This window comes from Polypterus senegalus, chromosome 14 (assembly GCF_016835505.1).
Source record: "Polypterus senegalus isolate Bchr_013 chromosome 14, ASM1683550v1, whole genome shotgun sequence".
NCBI lineage: Eukaryota > Metazoa > Chordata > Cladistia > Polypteriformes > Polypteridae > Polypterus > Polypterus senegalus.
In genome coordinates this window covers 92,812,378-92,832,103 of record NC_053167.1, presented here as the reverse complement: position 1 = coordinate 92,832,103, position 19,726 = coordinate 92,812,378, and the positions used below count along the sequence as shown (strand labels likewise).

At 38.9% G+C, this 19,726-nt stretch overlaps 1 protein-coding gene across 2 annotated transcripts in view; it reads left to right on the top strand.

The window, feature by feature from the left end:
- LOC120514725 (zinc finger protein GLIS1) overlaps positions 1-19,726 on the top strand; it is a 431,659-nt gene that overhangs the window by 380,969 nt on the left and 30,964 nt on the right. The window lies entirely within an intron of this gene.

The following is a 19,726-nucleotide window of genomic DNA, read 5'->3' as shown; positions in this document are numbered from 1 at the left end:
CTTTCTGTACATTCCTTATGAATATTATCATTTTCCAGTGTCTGTGTTAGACTTCAGCCTTAAACTGATCAACTTCAGAAATTTCTTTTGAGTTAACAACAGTAGCCTTATTATCTATTCCCTTTTATGTTTTTGAAAACTTTGATCAAGTCTCATGTTAGTCTTCGTGTGCTCAGACGGAAAAGATTACACTCCACATCTCATGAGGCCCCTAAACTCAGGAATGAGTCTGATTGCTCCTCATGCTCAAAAGTGGCTCTACTGTATATTTTGCTACCACAGAGGCCAAAACAGAGTATTTTGCATTGTGATCGTCACCACATAGTCTGTGTGTGTCACTTTTGGGTCCATAAAAAATGGATTAAACCAGTAAACTCCACAAACTTGGTTTTGTGTGCTCACAGTGATAAATGAGGAATCTGAAGGAAGTGGTAAACCTGAGGGTATGTCCTTTGTGTTATGCGTGCTATTTATTGTGAGGCATTACCCAGCTAGCTACCAGGGTATCTGCACTGCCAAGGAGGCACAAGGGAGGCGAACATCCAGAAGAAGGAGAAATACAAACTAGAAGAGGGAGAGAAACTCGGCACACAGATGACAGGATTAGAGTTACGAAAGCAAACACTCGGGACACCAGTGCAGGAAGAGATGGTACACAGCTGATAGGTAGCTGAAAGTGACACGTCAAATAAACGAGAAATGAGAAAGGACCATGGATGATTAGCAGGATGGCTCAAGACTTCCTAGCCAAAGGGTGGCAGCACAGATGTGTCCCAGCTGGTGCCGGGGGTACCTGACCACCTCTCAGAAGATGGATAGAGAGAAATGACTTGGAAGGAAATGTGGATTCCTAGGTGAAATGTAGAAGCACAAGGTCCTCAGCACCAGATTCATCACCTAGTATGTTATAAAAGTAGGAAATGAAGTTCAAATATTGGAGATTAAATTTGGTAGTCTGTGAGTGATAAGATGTATAAAGTAACGTAAGCCAATTGTTAGGTGTATGGTGATGAAGGAAGCTGACTATGGAAGGAAAAGCAAAATTATTTAAAACAGTAATTCTGCCGAAAATATTGTATATTGTTAAATGGCTCTACCAACCCAGTTCATTGAGAAAACAAATAACAAGGAGGTGTTTTATTTTTTTGGAGCTTGGAAAGATGTAAGAAATAAAGTAAAAAAAGAACTAAATAAAGGCAATAAAAGCACCCCAAATGTGAAATACACGGCAACCGCAGTCAATATTGTGCTAAATCAATCTCGACTCAAAGCATCTGAAATGATAAAATATCAAATGGGAAGTGAACTGAGGTAAAGGGGTAAAGTTATACAATTTACCTAAAAGCAGGCAGTAAAATGAGTGCATTTCAATGGGATATATGAAATATCAGATATTGGAAATCTGGGAGTAATGAATTCAATTTACAGCCAAGACAATGAAGTGTGGATTATTTATCAGTTGGAAAGTTTGAGATAATCTGGGGACAAATATCAAATAAAGAAATATGAAATAAAAAACAGTAAAATTCCTAGAATATTTTTTCATGAAAGAGAATCAGTAACTTATGCTTTATGGGACTGAATGGATATCCAACATGTGTTGAGTAAAGTAAAAGAATATGACAACATTATAACACAAATAAACGGACTAAAAGGATGAAAGGAAAAAGAGACAATGGAAAGGGTGCTGTTTGGTGGGCAAGAGGTCATCTACTGTACCATGCAAATAAATATGTCTGTAACTGGAATAATACAAAGAGCAGAAGCAGAAGTAAGATCTTTGTAATTAAACATAGAAGAAAAAGGGACTTAATGAAAATAGGAGACAGCAAACAATGGAAGAATGGAGTAATGAAAATTAACTACAGAAAACTGTAGATTAATATGTGGCATAAAGGAATATGAGAAAAGACTCCATTTCTCCTGACAAATCACATTGAGTTGTCTACAGCTAGGTAGAACTGAAAACAGCAAAGTAAAAGTAAAGAAAAAGAGATCAGATGAACAGTCCCTGATCTTCAGTAGTAGGGGAGAAAACAAAAACTGTCATGTTCTGTGTTGCACTGTGGCTGTAAAAATCATAATTAGGCATATAAATACTCTAGAAGGCTCCACTTTATAGTATTAGCAATATATTATTTTCTATGGACTGCTATAGTTTCATTTGTTTCTTCACATGTCTTTTCCTATTTAGAATGTTAAATGTTAACATTATTCAATGTCTGGTGAAATCATAAATAACATTCACCAGAGTCACAAGTGGTTGAGTCTTGCCTCTGGAAACACCGGCTACACGGCACAGAACAGCCCTGGACAGGTCACCACTCCGTCTAGTTATGTGCACTTGCACCCATTTGTCCAGACACACATGTACATAGGGGCAATTAAGCTAGGAGAGCCTATGTGGGGAATGGGAGGAAAGGTGGAGTACCTGAAGGAACAGAGGGAGTAGAATAGGCAAACTCCACACAGACAACAACCAGATAGACACCCTCTATGATATCATCACTACTAAGGTTAGTTTATTTTCTTTATTTGGACTTTTCTATTGTCTCTAAAATATAACTGCTAATAGGGTTAACACTGCACCTCTGAGCTCCAACAGAAATCCTGCCCCAGTCACCATCTGTGTGGACTTTGCCCATTCACTCCATGCCTTTATGGGTTTTCTCCAGCCAAGCCTGACTTTCCTTCCACATCCTCTTGACATATAAATTAGGTTATTACTGACACAATGTGAGGGTGAGGTGGATGTCCTGCCCATCCAGCGTTGATTTCTGCCTTTCAGCAGTGCTGCTTAGATAGGTTCTGGGCCTCCCCAAACTTGAATTTAAGTCAGTTTGTAAATGGATACATTTTCTCTTACACTGTTATTCTGCTATGGTGCTGGATTGTCTCTCTCTTACTTCTACAGATTTGATTTGTGCAAAGAGACATTTAGGCTCCACGTCTAATCAGTCACATCCACTGTAAGTCTACCATAACCTGTTGTCCTGTTAGCATGTACTCTGTATAATACGAATGGAAAGGAGCCTTTTATTTTGAGTATAGGCTGCAAACATGTAGCGATTCTGAACAGGAAAATGCGACACAGAGGAACGTAGCATCAAAGTAGCTGGCTTACTCTTACTCAGTGAATTTTAACAGCCTTGGAAGTGAGTCCCTTGATGTGGTCTCTCTGATATCCAATGCGAATACTGCTTGCCTTTTTTTGTTACCATTGTATATAATGTCTATGAAACATAAAATGTGGCTGCTCTGTGGTGCTTTCCCCTTGACACTTCCAGCTGAATATGCTTGCTATTCAGATTGGAATTTTACAGCTTGCCGTTATACAAACAAAGATATTAGTCAGAAGTGTTCAATCGAAAGTGAAAAAAACAGCTTAATTTAATGAATGTACTAAAACACTACTGAAATGAGAGCTTTACAAGTCTGACTCAAATGACCCTAACCCTAACATTTGATTGTGTGCTGTATGTAAGCAGCAGAGCAATTGCCTGAACCACTGCAGAGCTATAAGAAGTGAATACACAGTAGTAAATGAAATAAAGTAGACACCATTTGACAATCAAAGAACAAGGAGCTACCATGAAAAGTTCAAGAGAGGACTCCTTCACTCACCTGGGTACTCACATTAATGTGTGAATGTTGAGAATGGAGCCAAGGAGAGACCCAATTAAATTGTCAGACGTTTGTTTAATATAGCACCTTTCATAGTGACCTATGAACCTCAAGCGTAAAGCAGCACGGCCGAAATAAAGAAACACAAAACTATAGTGAAAGCACTGCTGCCTGGTGCAAGAAGAGATAGCAAATCTAAGAGGATACAGCACACTGTGGTGGAACACATCAGCTGGTTTGAGCAATGTTAAGTGGATAGGAGAAGATGCACCAGTGGAATTCGAGTCAGCTGTCAGGCTTCACTATGGTTGCCGTTTTACATTTGGCAATAATGAGAAAACCCAGGTGGACAGATGGCAACAATATGCAGACATTCTGGGATACGAGTAGAGTAGCAACAATAGTTTGAAAATGATAACACATGACTCCCAGGGGGTGTTGCAGCACCCCATATCTCAGATGCAACCTCACAGACACAAGTCCTGGCCTAATAAAAGGTTTATTAACACAAATACCTTGTACAAAAGGCACCAAAAGTGACATAAGCCAAATATACATTTCTTTCTTTATTTTTCCTTCCATTCCTGCAGGCAGGTTTCATCCTCTCCAACCCTACACTGGATGAGGTCGAGCAGCTCATTTAATCTTAGACCTAGGAATGTTTCCAGTGCCAGGGCATAGCCTGTTAGACATATACATACAGTACCCCCTGATTGCCCCCACGGAATCTGACAAGGCTGCCCTATCAAAGTCCAGTTCCCAGCATGCCATAGAGGTAACATCACTCAGGGATGCTGTCACCTAGCATATCAGGGTAGCATGTATTTCTGACAGGCTGTCTTCCTCTGTTCTTTTATCGTACCAGCCTCCTAGCCGAGTATTGTTCTTTTCCCTATTTCAGCTGGGATGACTGCCCATGTGCGCCACCATCACATTTACACCTTCAATATGATGAAGCAATACTGCTTTTTGGCTTTTATACTAATACAGAGGTATAATTCTAAACAATTTTAAATAAACATGAATGATTTTTAATTATCTTCATAATGTTGCTGAATACCTCTTCTGGTGCTGTCATTCTGTGTATCATTCTCCTCTGCTGCCCATCTGCAGGTTAGGTGGATTGGCCCTAGTGTGTGCTTGGTGTGTTCCTGCTGTGGATCTTTTCTATCTATCTATCTATCTATCTATCTATCTATCTATCTATCTATCTATCTATCTATCTATCTATCTATCTATCTATCTATCTATCTATTGTTCGGTGTCCTTGAGTGTTTAGAAAGGCACATACAAATAAGTAAAATATATTATTATTATTATGCATCCATCCATTATCCAACCCGCTATATCCTAACTACAGGGTCACTGGGGTCTGGTGGTACAATCCCAACCAACACAGGGCGCAAGGCAGGAAACAAACCTCGGGCAGGGTGCCAGCCCACCGCAGGGCGCGCACACACACAGACAGACACACACACACAACCACACACCAAGCACACACTAGGGACAATTTAGAATCAGCAATGCACCTAACCTGCATGTCTTTGGACTGTAGGAGGAAACCAGAGTACCCAGATGAAACCGACGCAGACACGCGGAGAACATGTAAACTCCACGCAGGGAGGACCCGGGAAGCAAACCCGGGTCTCCTAACTACGAGGCAGCAGCACTACCCACTCGCCCTGCCTTATTATTATTATTATTATTATTATTATTATTATTATTATTACCTATCCTAAGAAAGGACAGAGCCGACTTTACTTCCTTAGAAGGCTGGTGTCCTTCAACATCTACAATAAGATGCTGCAGATATTCTATCAGACTGTTGTGGCGAGTGCCCTTTTCTACACGGTGGTATGCTGGGGATGCAGCATAAAGAAGAGGGATGCCTCACGCCTGGACAAACTGGTGAGGAAGGCAGGCTCTATTGTAGGCATGGAGCTGGACAGTTTGACATCCGTGGCAGAGCGACAGGCGCTGAGCAGACTCCTGCTGTCACTGTCCAGCTCCACTGACAGACTGAGGAGATCATTCCTCCCCCACACTATGCGACTCTTCAGTTCCACCCAAGGGGGTAAACATTAATATTATACAAAATTATTGTCTGTCTGTTATACCTTCATTGTTATCCCTCTTTAATTTAATATTGTTCTTTATCAGTATGATGCTGCTGCTGGAGTATGTGAATTTCCCCTTGGGATTAATAAAGTTTCTATCTATCTATCTATCTATCTATCTATCTATCTATCTATCTATCTATCTATCTATCTATCTATCTATCTATCTATGTAGCTATCCATTTTCCAACCCGCTGAATCCGAACACAGGGTCACAGGGGTCTGCTGGAGCCAATCCCAGCCAACACAGGGCACAAGGCAGGAACCAATCCCGGGCAGGGTGCCAATCCACCGCATTCTATCTATCTATCTATCTATCTATCTATCTATCTATCTATCTATCTATCTATCTATCTATCTATCACTAAACAAGTTTCATTTAGTTGAAGGCTGTGACATCAGGATGGGATGACATTCGGTTCATTCAGGCCACCACAAACCCAACTTCAAATGTGTATACACATAAAACAATATACTATAAAGATGTTAGACCTGGCAGGTGCCCAAGCGGGACAGGCATCAGCTTTGTCAATGTTATTTTAACAGCCGGGGTACCTAGAAATGTGATGTTTCAGGACAATTATGTTATTGCTGTAAATTAGCTTAAAATGAGAAAAGAAATTGCATTTATTTCTGTAATTTACCCAACACCATGCACCATTAAGGTAAGCGGCATTTAGGATACAAGATGACTTGCAGAATCCACGTGCAAGAAGACACCATTGCTTGTTTTAAAATGTTTAGAGACTGTGGTCTGCTGTATGCTGCCAAAGTCAATAAGAGAACTGCACTTGTTTTTCCCAAATGACTTTAGTGAGACGTTTAAACATTTTGACAAAATTATCTGCCTAACTTGAGTATGTACCAACAGGATCTGACCTCATTTCTAAATGTGTTTACCCTGGCTAGAAAGTTATGCTTAAAGTAATTTGACTTATTAAACGCTGGTGTCATTTATGTAGTTAATGCTAAAGTGCGCCAGCTAAAATATACATTGAATGCAAATTATTAACTCCTTAGAAGATTATGAAAGACTTTCATGCATTGCAAATGCAAAGTCCCAGAGAATGGCTTCTAATTACTTTAGACAGAATTGACTCCAAATCCAAAACCTCCCAGAAGGCATCAGTGTCAAGGAGAAGTGGCCGGGTGCATCTTCATGTGTGTTTGGATTGAGATGTCCAAAGTGGCCTTAGATCATTTTTTAACTTGGTATAATTTATATTTTACTTATTTTCCTAGATGTCTGTGATGTGTTTTGAAACAATGTAATGAATCATAGATTGTTTAGATTGTATTAGATTGCAGTTGAGTGTTCTTCATCCTTTCATGCTGTCTGGATTTCAGTCCAACTGTAGCCAATAATTGGATTTCTGAAGCACAGGGGACAAGTCTGTCATGTCTGCAGTATGCGAGTCACTATGCAGTCATATCTTCCAGTAGAGCCATCTGGACAAATCTGAGGGGAAGGAGATCATATTGTCAATGCAGGTGATGCCTGACCTGACCACGTTCCCCTTGTAAATGGATTCAATGGTCGCGGCCTCTGAAAGAGTAATGTATTATGTGGTTTTTTCGGAATGAGTGTGTATGCATATCTAAAATACCAGACATTTTTGGTTTTTGTTCTTCAGAGGAATCTTACACATTTGAAGGGAATGCCAAGGAAAATCTGAACACATAGTAGAAGTGTAAGGAATGTACAATACCCAATGAACTCTTCCAGCTACGTGTCTGTCCTGCTTGTGAAAGTATTGTAAGGGAAACAAAAAAAATGTCTCTTTGCCTTTTTCTGAATGTTTAAGGATAGAGGGGCTTTGAGTTTTTCCTGCTTTGTTCTGACCTTTCATATCTTTAAAGATCTGCAAAGCATCCAAACGGTTTTTACCCACTGCTTCTTGGCAGAAACAAAAGGTGAGTGCTGTCAAGTAGATCAGGATCATTCTTGAATACGGTTTCATTTAATTCATCGCCCCCACCAGCATGCATCAGGGCCACAGCATCAATGTGCGGAGCTTAAATTTGCCATCTTGGATGTCTGAGTGATAATACATCATCCAAAAATTAAAATGTCTTTTATTCATATTATTTGAACTGGTAGAGCAAGGCTGACATTTCAGTCCATCATTTGCTCCAATTCATTATTTTTAGAAACATGGTCCATGTAGCAGAGAAAAATAGTGTCATACATTAAAAGGCTACGGGCTAATGTTGGATATTGGATTAAGTTAGTTGAGGTAGGGGAGCCACAATATTTTTCATATTAGCCAATGTTTCAAATAAAATCAATCATTCCCACAAGGAGAGCATTAAGAAGATTGGCTGAGTGGCATCTTAATGTACTTGTGACTCATTTTGTGTTACATGTTGTTGTGCCTTGACAACTGCAGTCGTGGGAGACCATTGTGGACCTCTTTAAAGAAGAGGTGACTCAGTGCCTTCAGACCAAATGTTTATTAAAGTGAAGGTCTCTATATATTTTTCATATACTGTACGTAGGACTTTTGGTGTTCAGTACCAGCTGAAATCCCTTATACCCTTAGTCCTGACCAGATTTTGGTCCATAAATATATATATTTGTATGAGATGCCAGTCCATTGCAGTCACTAAAAGTATGTGTTTTATTTCTAAATGTAAAACATATTACAGTATAATTTGCTAAAACGTGTTCAGGGGTGGCACTGCTGCCTCGAGGCCTGAGATCAGTCAGTTTTAATGATGGGCTGCGTAGGGCCTGTTCATGTGAGTTTTCTCCCGCAGCCCATAAATGTGCATATTATTACAATTGACAACTCTATAATTGTCCCAGCATGACACAGTGTTTATGTATGAGTGTGCCCTGTAGGGGACTGGCTTGAGCCTTCATTTTATTTTTTATTTTTTTGAGTGTGACTGTACTTGCAATTTTTGCAGCAGTTGCCATTTTGTTATTTTCTAGGTATGGATGTTGGGGTATTGTTTCTGGTTCCTGAGCATGTGACCCAGGAGGTCTTACAGTTGCATTACATCAGCACTTCCCACCTATCTTAACAGAAAATAACGCTGTTTGCATATACTATACGAATGACTGACATCCTGTATTGTGGAATTATAACTGATATGTATGTGTAATTCTAATCATCATCTCATGTCAACTTCTCAGCTGCCTTTACTGGTGAATATCGCAGCACAGTAAATACATTCATTTTATTAATTGACTTATAGATAATTCTTGTTATATGTTGTTATAATAGCAGACACAATGGAGTGTTGGGGAACCAGCAGTCCAACATTTAATCCAAGGGTAGTGAGGGAAAATCTGGCCAAACTACACATCACATGAGGGTGCTAAAACAAGGAAGAAATGAAGTGTTTCTGAGTGATCCTTCTCAGTCGTGGTTAGTCAGCAAGTTGACTGCCTCCTTCCAATCCTGGTTGGTTTTCTAGTGCTGATTCCCGTAAGAGGTGGGTCTTAACGATGTGGTCCCGGATGTGACGTCACTCGCCTTCCATTCGTGGTCACCCTGAACTGCAGAAGAAAGAGTAATTGTGTTTACATGAGGACCCCTTCATAGCTCAGGGTGGTATTGCTTACATGCATAGAACCTTAAGGAAGCCTCCTAATCACACATGCCTGACAATGTGTATTTGTATCTTGCTAGCATACTGAAGATCATGAGGATTCTTGTTATATGTATATTTGTGGATTATTTTGTCTGCTGCTATAACCCTTAAATTCTATGTGGGATTAATAAAGTATCTATCTATCTATCTATCTATCTATCTATCTATCTATCTATCTATCTATCTATCTATCTATCTATCTATCTATCTATTTGTAAAAGTGGTAGCACTTTGCTGGCGGCAGCAGTTTTGGGGTCATTTAGTCACTGAATCTCTGCTTGCAGTTTATTTTCTTCTTGTATTGCTGACTTGTTTTTTTTTTACTTTGATTTTTTGTTTTTATTTCGGTTCTGGCATTCTGTATTTTGACATTTGTTTTTTGGGAATGACCTTCAGCCTGTTTATGATTATTCTTTGTCTTCTCATGCATGTTCCGATCCATTTTTTTGAAGCACCCATTTAGGGACAAGCTCTGTTTTTCATCTGGGTATGATATTATGCTTCTGCTCCACACAACCAATAATGGAAAACTGGATTCAGATAATGAACGAGTGGATGTTAAAAATGTTACTCAAAAGACGGCTAACAACAATAAAATAAGCCTATTTGCATAACACTACACAGTTTTAATTTCCTGATTACTGTTCATGGCCTTTCAGTTTGTAGGTATAACAGATTTGTGTTTTGTACAGTGGGTAATCCTGATTAGCCCATCTAAGATGTTCACAAGAAATCACTTTCCATTTTTCTCCCACTATCTGCCTCAGTGAAAGTAAATTTGGTAACCTTGACCCAAGGGAACTGGATAAGAACTAAAGTAAGAGTAAAGTGTTGTAGGTTAAGCAGACCTTTCTAGATGAGACAGATAAATAAACAGACATTTAATTTGTCCCAAGGTAATTTTCAGTGTTACAGTAGCCTACACACATTAATACCAGTCAGTTATACACAAAGCTATACTGAGAACACAAACATTTAAACAGATAGATAGATAATTGAGTTTCATTTTGAATCTTCTCATCAGCATGTTTAATTTTTTTTAATGGCATTATTAAGGATGTCTATAGAAAGTCCATGAAATGCATAAAGTCCATGAAATGCATAAAAAATAAAGAAGTCAGAGATGCTGTTCTATGTATTACGTCCAATGTGTACAATGTAATGATAATGTGTGTGCAATGAAAGAAATATAATAACAAAGATTAGAACCAACCAGTATAAAGACATAAATGGCTTTCCCTCATTAAAAGACTTGAACTTCCTCAATAAATACAGTTGACATTGGCTTGTCTTTTCAATGGCATCAGCATTGTCAGTCCGGCTGCATCTCTACATACTTGAGCCGTCTCAGCTGTTTCTAAGGTCCTCTACAATGTTCTTGGTTTTGCTAATACTGAGCTTCAAAATGCCCTACCAACAAAGTCTTTCACTTGGCCTCTGTTTTCATCCTCCTGCCCATCACTTATGAACCCCATGAGAGCAGATTCATCTGAAAAAGTTCGCAGGTACACTCTCTCTGATTTGTATTTGAAGTCTGGTGTGTACCTGATGAATGTGAATGGGGCTAAGGCAGTTTCTTGTGGACCCTGATGAATGGTTTTACATATGCAGATATGCCTTTTTGATTCATAGATGTGTTGTATTGGCCAGTACCCACCTACAGAGGGCATTCTTGTAATGGCTGAATTGTCTTTTCTGTTATCTCTAGATGTTCTGTTTGTGTTAAAGTCTTCAAGTAGAAACTGACTGGTTAAGCCCATCTCAGACTTTAGATGAAAACCATCTTCAGATGGTTAAGGTCAAGACAATTATGGCTTAAAGATTGAGAGAACTACAGTATGGCTTAAAGATTAACAATAACAATAGTTAAATTGTGACTTTAAGGAATTTGCAACATTCTTTTCAGCATGTTTTGGATTTCAGCATAAGGATAGACATTTCATGAGAAAGTAATAAAAGGTAATCATGCATCTCTAAAGCTAAACAAAGGGTAAATGTCTTATAAGTAGTGTTGAATATTTCTGCAGCATTTTTTTTCCAACCTTTAGTCATCTGAAGATAAACAATGCATAAGCTGTGTAATCTTACTCTAACCTCTTCCCATAATCAGTTTCAAAGCTCAAAAATGCAAGCTCATTTGGATGACATAAGCTACGCCACTGACTTTTTCAAAAGGATCACATTTTTCCAGAGCCTTCCAAAAGCATGATGAGGTCAAGTGGCATCTTTGAGCCAGTAGTTGGGGCAGAAAAAGTCTTGCCTTCCAGCCCCATTTGCTTATTGATCTTCCCCTCAAAGGCCACCAGCAGGTTAAGTGATTTCATGTCAGTGGTTGAGATCACTTTTCAAATGGGACCCTCCTGTTTCCAAGCCCCTCTCCACACCCCCTTTGGAATAGATAAGTATTTTACAAGAACTGCCACATGGCCAGAAATACGCTTTTGATCACATTGTTTTGATTAGCTGAGCCACTGAGGTCCTTGTGAATTTTACATTCTGCTGGAAGAGCAAATCCATTGCTCCCATCTGAAGATTCTGCTTAATGTTACAAGGATGAATTGGACACAAGAGCGCCTTCCCAGAATTATGTTCGGAATGAAGCCTTTATTTAGTGCAGAAATGGATGCTTGCCTTGTTGTCTGGAATTCTTTTTGGAAACCAGCTGGTAACATCTGAGTTTTTTTTGGCCAGTTTTAGACGCTTAATAAAATAAATAAATGCATTTTCAGCCCAGTAATTCTCCACATATGTGCAATGATTGTTCAGTAAGGCTGACAACATACTAATTGTGAACTAATTTTAAAAAATATTTACAGTATATAGAAAATAAAGCATTCTTGTTAAACGTCTGTGAATTATTTAAGGAAAAGTGCTGTCTGGACTTATTGCTTCTTCAAGTCTTCTTCATTTAGTAAATGTTCTTTGTTACTAAAACAAACAGTTTAACGTTGCCTTAGAAGCCATGTGACTAGGATTTTACCAGGCTCATTTCTTAGCGTGGGCTTGTGTTGTGGCTTTTCAAGCTATAAATCAGAGAAGAATTTCTTGCAGCTACATTGAGTTTTCTCACTAATCTACCGTGCTGCTCTGTGCAAGTGTTGCCAACATGGTGGCTCTTCACGTAGCATGACCATAACACAACTTTCAGCCCAGTTTACAATGTCTTGTGGGCCAGTCCTGTTTTTCTCTCTTAGCTGCACGTCATCTTATGCTTGTTTATTTGTAATTCAGCACTCCGGAGCCTCTCTCCAACACTCAGTCCTGGAGTTTGCTCTTGGATTGTGGTTTCTTTCTGGACATTGTCTTTTTGTTCCCATCTCACTTTGTGTAATCGACTCCAATTTTGCCCAGTCTTCTTATTCTGCACGTAGATACCCAAACCTCTTACTTTGTTTTATAAATTATGTTTTAGCCTTAGACTAATATGAAAGAAAAACTAGGAGCGGAAAGGATCAAGACAGGAGATGCTGTGGCTAAATGAGCAAAGATCAAAACCTCTTTCGACAAACCCCAAATGTGAAAAGAAAATGAAAGTTAACAAAGGCATGAATGAAAGCAGAAAAACAGAAGGCTTTTAATTCATCGCGCTAATTGTTTGGAGTTATCCGTATTCGTGGATAAAGACATAACATCAGCAATGCCATTGCTCTGATGACGTCATACACTGTTTGATTCTGGGTCCTTGCTAGGGAAACAAAATGTAAATGAAACAGTATATTATTTGAAAAATCCCAAAGAAATGTCAAAACAAGAAACTAACACCATAATCTAAATCTCAATGCTCAAAAACACCTCATAGGGCAAGCAAAATACAAAAAAAAGTTACAAAAATAACTAAATATGAAAGTAGCATATAACAAACCTAGTTTCAGTGTTTCAGTTTGTGCTCCGTTTCCATTTTATTTTATATCATGTCTTTGAATTGCTTCAGATATAGGAGTCACAGATGGTTATCCTTGATCATGTGTCCAGAAATATTCTTTGATATCCACATACAGTACCAAATAAAATCATCATTCTGAAAAAGGTACCTCCATGTCTGTCACAGATCAGCATTTATTTTGGCTGAGACATTCATTAAACCTTTAGAATTCTACAGTCAATAAGGTTTGGTTTTCTCAATCAGGAAGCCTAGTATTTAGAAGTTTCTCTGGCGTACATTGGTCACGCTACGCTAGTGCCCATATTACTAGCATTGATTCTGGGTTTTCAATTGTTCTAATCTTAATACATAAGTCCTAACAGCCAGTGATTACATTTTTATTTATTAAGTATGACAATAGAAAAATTTTCTTCTTTAATATGCGTGGCCCTGTATCTAATAAATTCTGAAGTGAAATGGTGGGCACCCAGAATGTTAGGTTATGCATCTGAAATATTAGGCCTATCAACTCCTTTTCTGTTTTTCCAACATGATAATAAATGTAGTCTATTTTTTACTTTTGCCTCAATTTATCTTCTAATTTTTTAAGTCACTGAAAACATTTGAATCTATAAATATATGTTTGTACCATTTAGCCTATAATTGTAATGAAGCAATTGAAGATATTGTGTATTTTAAACCATATGCTTGTTTTATTATATAAAAGGCCTTGTGATGACACATACAGAGAACGTCTGCCTTCTTTTTCAGTCTCCAGCTAAGATCTCTTCTCAAGGTGCAGAAATGGAATTATCCATAACCCTTTTTTTTGTCTTCCTTCCTATCATTTACTTTACTTTTCTTGCTCACTCTCTCCATCTATAAACCTTTTGCAGCACTGTATGTGATCCTATGCAAGGCAGCTTACAAATCCCTACCAATAACTTTGGTTATGCATCATGATGAACCCTCAGCACCTTCCTTATCATAGAATTCTATTTCTAGACATCTCTGTCTCTCCCCCAAAAAAACCAAACCAACAACATATTCAATTGAAATATGTGCACATGTCACACGATAGAGCTCTCCATGGACCCCTGCTGTCACTTATGTACAGAACTGGCCATTGCGACATTTGTGCATTCTGGGAGCTGCCTTCAGTGCTTGCCTTCTGGTTTGTAGCTTCCAGTTTTCTGTCTTCTATCCTCTGGATTAACTTTCCACACAAATCTTTCTCCTCCTAGACGTATCTTCTCTTTTTCTCTCTTGTTTCCAGGGAAGGATATTCTGCTCAGCATCGACTTTCATAGTCTTTTGCTGAGAAACTCCAAACTACCTTTCATTTAGTGTTCTTAATTTATTCTTTCTTGAGCATTTTGTGGCCATCTGGCACAAACATTAGAACATGGCTTTTCCATGGTGAAACTGGTTCAGGACCGCGTGGTTGATGATTAACAACATTACTCCACAGCCTCACTTTCAGGTGCTTCCTATTCTCTTTCTCCATTGATGGCCTGCTGTGGATGCACACATCCTCCTCTGCAGGCTCAGACACCCTTTTGGTTTCGTTTTTTTGAATTCGGCTTTGGTTGGTGGAATTGGGGGGTGTTTGTCATGGGTTTGATTAGTTGTTATTCGTTTTTTATTTATTTATTTTTTTGTATGTTTAAAGTGATCTGAATTGTTGTTTATACTTTCTTCAGCATTTTATTTGAATTAAAATGTGATCACAAAAATGTATAGAAAGACTGAGGTGTCAAAAGAGAAATCCTTGTTTCATACAATATAACTTAAGAGCAGGCTCACCAACACATTTCCAGGAGTGCCAAACAAGGATTCTTACACTTGAGGTCAATAGAGTCAGTTCATGAGCATGCTGGTCATTATTTTAAAGGCTATTGGACTGCGAGTGGTAGAGGACAGGGAGGTAGGCAGAGTTTGTCCAGATTGAGGACTTTGGAACTTTGGAGAAAGCAAACAAATTCTACAATCATCTCCTGTAATTGACTTTGCTTAGTTTTGCTGGATACATGTGAAAAAATACACCTCTAACACACCACTGACTGTCTTATGATAAGATATGCTCCTCCAAAAAACTGCTTTTCCAGAAATTAAGCAGAGAAAAGAAAACAAATTCAATAAATTGTCCCATCGTGAGGGTTATATGTGTGTGCGATGTGATAGACTGGTGCCATATCCAGGGCTGGTTCCTGTATTTCATGAGATGATACACCCTACAATCCTGAACTGGATTAAGCAAATTCAAGTGTAGACACATAGATGTATAAATATATTTCTTAGATACTTACTGTACTGTAGGAGAGAGAACGCTGTGGAATACGGACATCAAATGGAGATTATGATCGAAGGGTTTAAAATTATAAAATGAATTTGGGCAGTGAATTCCAGCTGTTACTTTAAAACGAGTTCAACAAGAACACGGGCACACGGTTGGAAACTTGTTAAGGGCGGATTTCAAACAAATTTTATTCTTTTATTCGAAGAACCGCAGACACATGGAATAAATTACCAAGTAGTTTGGTGAAGAGTAGTAGTTTAGGGACCTTCAGATCGTGACTTGATGTTATTTAGGAGGGTCTAAGTGTATAGGATGTACGAGCCTGTTAAGATGAATGGCCAGTTCGTGTCACAGCTCTTTTAATCACACTAAACCACACCTAGTGCCACCAATCGAATACATGTACTGTTGTAGGTAACAGGATTAGAGAATGTTGCCATAGTATGTTAGGCTGATAAAGCAGCTTTTGAGGAGAAGCTAAAAGTTGTGCAGAAATGGCAGGTTCAAAACCAGGCAGATGAGCTCTATCGATATTAATACGCAAAGTCACTGCAACACTATGGCGTGAATAGCCTACAATATCTATTTTACTACTGATGTAGCTTTTCTTTAACACAAGGCATATTTTTCGCCTTTTTAATAATAATGGCATATTTTTGTATTCACCATGTTGCAGATGTGTAGATCAATGATATGTAATTGTACAGTTTCTTTGTCTATAATTTAAAGACATCACATACTGTATATACTTCAGAATGACCACAGGCATCTGTAGAGCTAACATTTAAAAATGGTTAATTCAATATCATGAACATAAGTGTGATCAAAATGTTGTATTCAGTTTAACTGTCTGCTCAAAATGATGGATGGTCAGATAAATAAAATCCCCATGCTGTAGTATAAACTAAGCTACAAAAAAAGTAACAAGGCTCGAGTTATTCTGAGCTAGAAGTCTCAAGAGACTTCATAAATGTACAGTGAATTAATGTTCACATTTTGTAGATGGATTTCTCATATCATTAACATTTAAAAGCCATGCATTTGGTCATCAGCTTAATGCAAAAAAATAAATAACATTCAAAAGAGCTTTGAGACCTATGCTATGCCTTGCTGACCATTTACAGTGCTGTCCCAGTCGAGTATTTCCAAATGAAGGCCTGCTCCCCCAACTTTGTCATTTGCAAACACACAAAGATTTCCTCGGTGGTATCCTGTCATAAATTTTGCCTTTTTGAAAATATACATAGCACATGGAATGTAGAGTTGAACAGACTGGAGGTGTCATTCAAGTTATCCAACCTTTACTTCATAAATAAGAGCGCAAACCACATTTATGTCTGGGCCTTTTGCTTGTTGCGCAAGACAACAAATAAATCATATTCATTAGTCTGAAACTTATAAATGGAGAGACTGAAACCGGTTTTGACATGTGGCCGCTGGTATGCAGTCACAGGAGCAAAAAAAAGAGATGTAGGAAGGCAGGTCTGAATAGGTGTTAAATACTGGCAAATCAGGCCACCGTCTCTGCGAGATTTTAAGGAGCAAAGACTTCCAATGATGGCCAGCAGAGTTCATGGACTGGGTTGAAATTGCCTTGTCCATCCATCCATCTTTGCTTCATCCAGTAGTCTGTCTTCAAATTTCTATTGTACCATGGTTGGCAATATCTAATGGCATCCATTCTTCCAGTGTAACTGGCTGTACTTAGTCTTTCCACCTTGATGAGTTTGACAACACTGTAAACTCCCACTAACTTAGTTTTCAAACAAGTACTTCAATCCCTATGCTCTGCTACTGGACGGGCATTTCCTCTTACATTTCAAGAGCTCTACCTCCATTATCTTGGGGGTTGGAAGTGTTTTACAGCCATAACTTAATACCTTCCTAATTGATGCTTTATAGAAAATTAGCTACATTATCTATTAAAGACAGGTAGTATTATAAATGTGAAAATATTTGATATTTGATACATTTTGCTTAAAATGTACCCTCAGCATGCTTCTTACACCTTTCTTTGGCTTCCTTGTGTGTCTCAACCTCTCTTTCACGGTGCTTCCTCTGTCGTTTACATTCCTGTAAGGCCTTCTTCTCGGGATCTGTCATTTTGAAGTGCATGTCTGCTTTTTGACTAATACCCACTGTGTACACTTCATTAGTATTTTGGTGAATCCTTCCTGTGTCTGAAGTCGACTCTCAGTGTTCCTCCTACACCTCTTCCTTGGTATCCTTCTGTGTACCAACCTGTCTTGCCCAGCACTTCCTGTCTTGATCGCATTCCCGTAAAGTCTGCATCTTAGACACTGTCATTTCGAGACTCTTTGTTTGGCTGCTGTCTGCTTGTTGAGTACTGCCAATGGTGGACAGGCTCCCATTACCTTCTGGACAAACCTCATTTGTATTCACAGTTTCACATTTTCAAAGTATCACGAGTCTGCTCCTTTTTCTAACAGTTGGTGCTGTGCGAATGCTTTACAGGTATGGTGAGTTCATAATCTCAACTCCATTTTCTTACCTTTTTTCTATTCTGTCATAAAACATGAAACATCACACAGATGGGCCACTCTTCTGTTTGTAAGGTCAATAACATCAGTAACATTTTAGGTATTGTACTTCTGGGTAAGCGTTCTTTTAGTTGACAAAGCCTGTCCCTGTGTTGCTGGGTACATCAGACTACAAGACTGACAGTCACGGGGCACAGCACTACTCTCTCCAGCTTGCTAGAATTATGTAAGTGAAGTCTGTGACTGAAAATTCCTGGAAGATTTGTGAATGTGTCACTTAACCTGCCTATGCTTGAACCGTAAAAAAATAGAAGTACTATACTGTTGAGGGTGCTATATACTGTATAATAATGGTTGCTTGTTTGTTTATTAATTAGCTTACATGTTATACACTGGGCAGCACAGTGGTGCAGTGGTAGCGCTGCTGCCTCACAGTTAGGAGACCCGGGCTCTCTTCTCGGGTACTCCCTGCTTGGAGTTTGCATGTTCTCCCCGTGTCTGCGTGAGTTTCCTCCCACAGTCCAAAGACATGCAGGTTAGGTGCATTGGCGATCTTAAATTGTCACTAGTGTGTGATTCTGTGTGTGTGCGCTCTGTGGTGGGCTGGTGCCCTGCCTGGGGTTTGTTTCCTGCCTTGCGCCCTGTGTTGGCTGGGATTGGCTCCAGCAGATCCCCGTGACCCTGAAGTTAGGATATAGCGGATTGGATAATGGATGGATGGATGTTATACACTAGATAGGCAAGTCCAGTTGCTTTGTCAAGCTGGCTATGATAAATCAGATGATTGACAGTTTATTTCCCATCTTCAGCTCTGTGCATATCCCTGTCTCAACCTAAAGAAGCAAGGCTACCAATTTTGGCTACCAAAGATGATGAAAATGGCATTGCATGTTATTATTATATTAGCAGGTTCCGAGCTGACAGATTTGTAACTGGACTCACTGTGTAAAATGAGAACCTTCTTATGTGAGAGGCTGATGTTTTCACTTTTAGAGGGTGAATGTCTCTTTTGGGTTCTTGCTGTTTTGCTCAGCCCTTGTCAAAATAAAGCCCAGTAAAGTTACAATGATCTTTTTCTCATTCTAAAACTGTCAACCTCTGTTGAATAATACAAACAGACAATATCCATCTTTCTTAAACATAGCCGTAGGACATCGATCCGGAAAGTTGCAGGGCAGCTTGTAAAATGCTTGTAGAATGAGCTCTGCAAGTCTCACGGTAAAAAAAATATTAGTTGTAAAAATTCCAAAAGGAGAAGAAAACAGCGTCCGCATTCAGGTCTGCTATGACCTTATTAAACTAAAAATAAATGAAATTGCTCAAGAGTAATCCCGGCATTTTGCTCTCTTCTGTAGATACTTATTTGGTTTGTTTTTGTATTAAACTCCTCCAGGCCCTGTCATAGCTGTATTTTCCATGGATCACTTAATACAGGCTTTATTATGTGTACCGTGAGCTTCTGCTTATCAGACCTGTTGGAGCATGATGGGTCAGCACACTAGGAGGGGCTCTGCAACAATAACCAGAAACAGATTATTTCCCAATCCTAGGTACATTTCCCATAGTACTAAGCCAAGGCACTAGGGGTAATTCATCACGTTATTTTAAATCCAGGCACGCAGATGAGAATGGTGATGCTTTTCCTCAAAGGAATGGTTAAACACAGGTGATTGGATCCCAAAAACAAATATAATTTGATCAAATAAAATACAATAAGTCT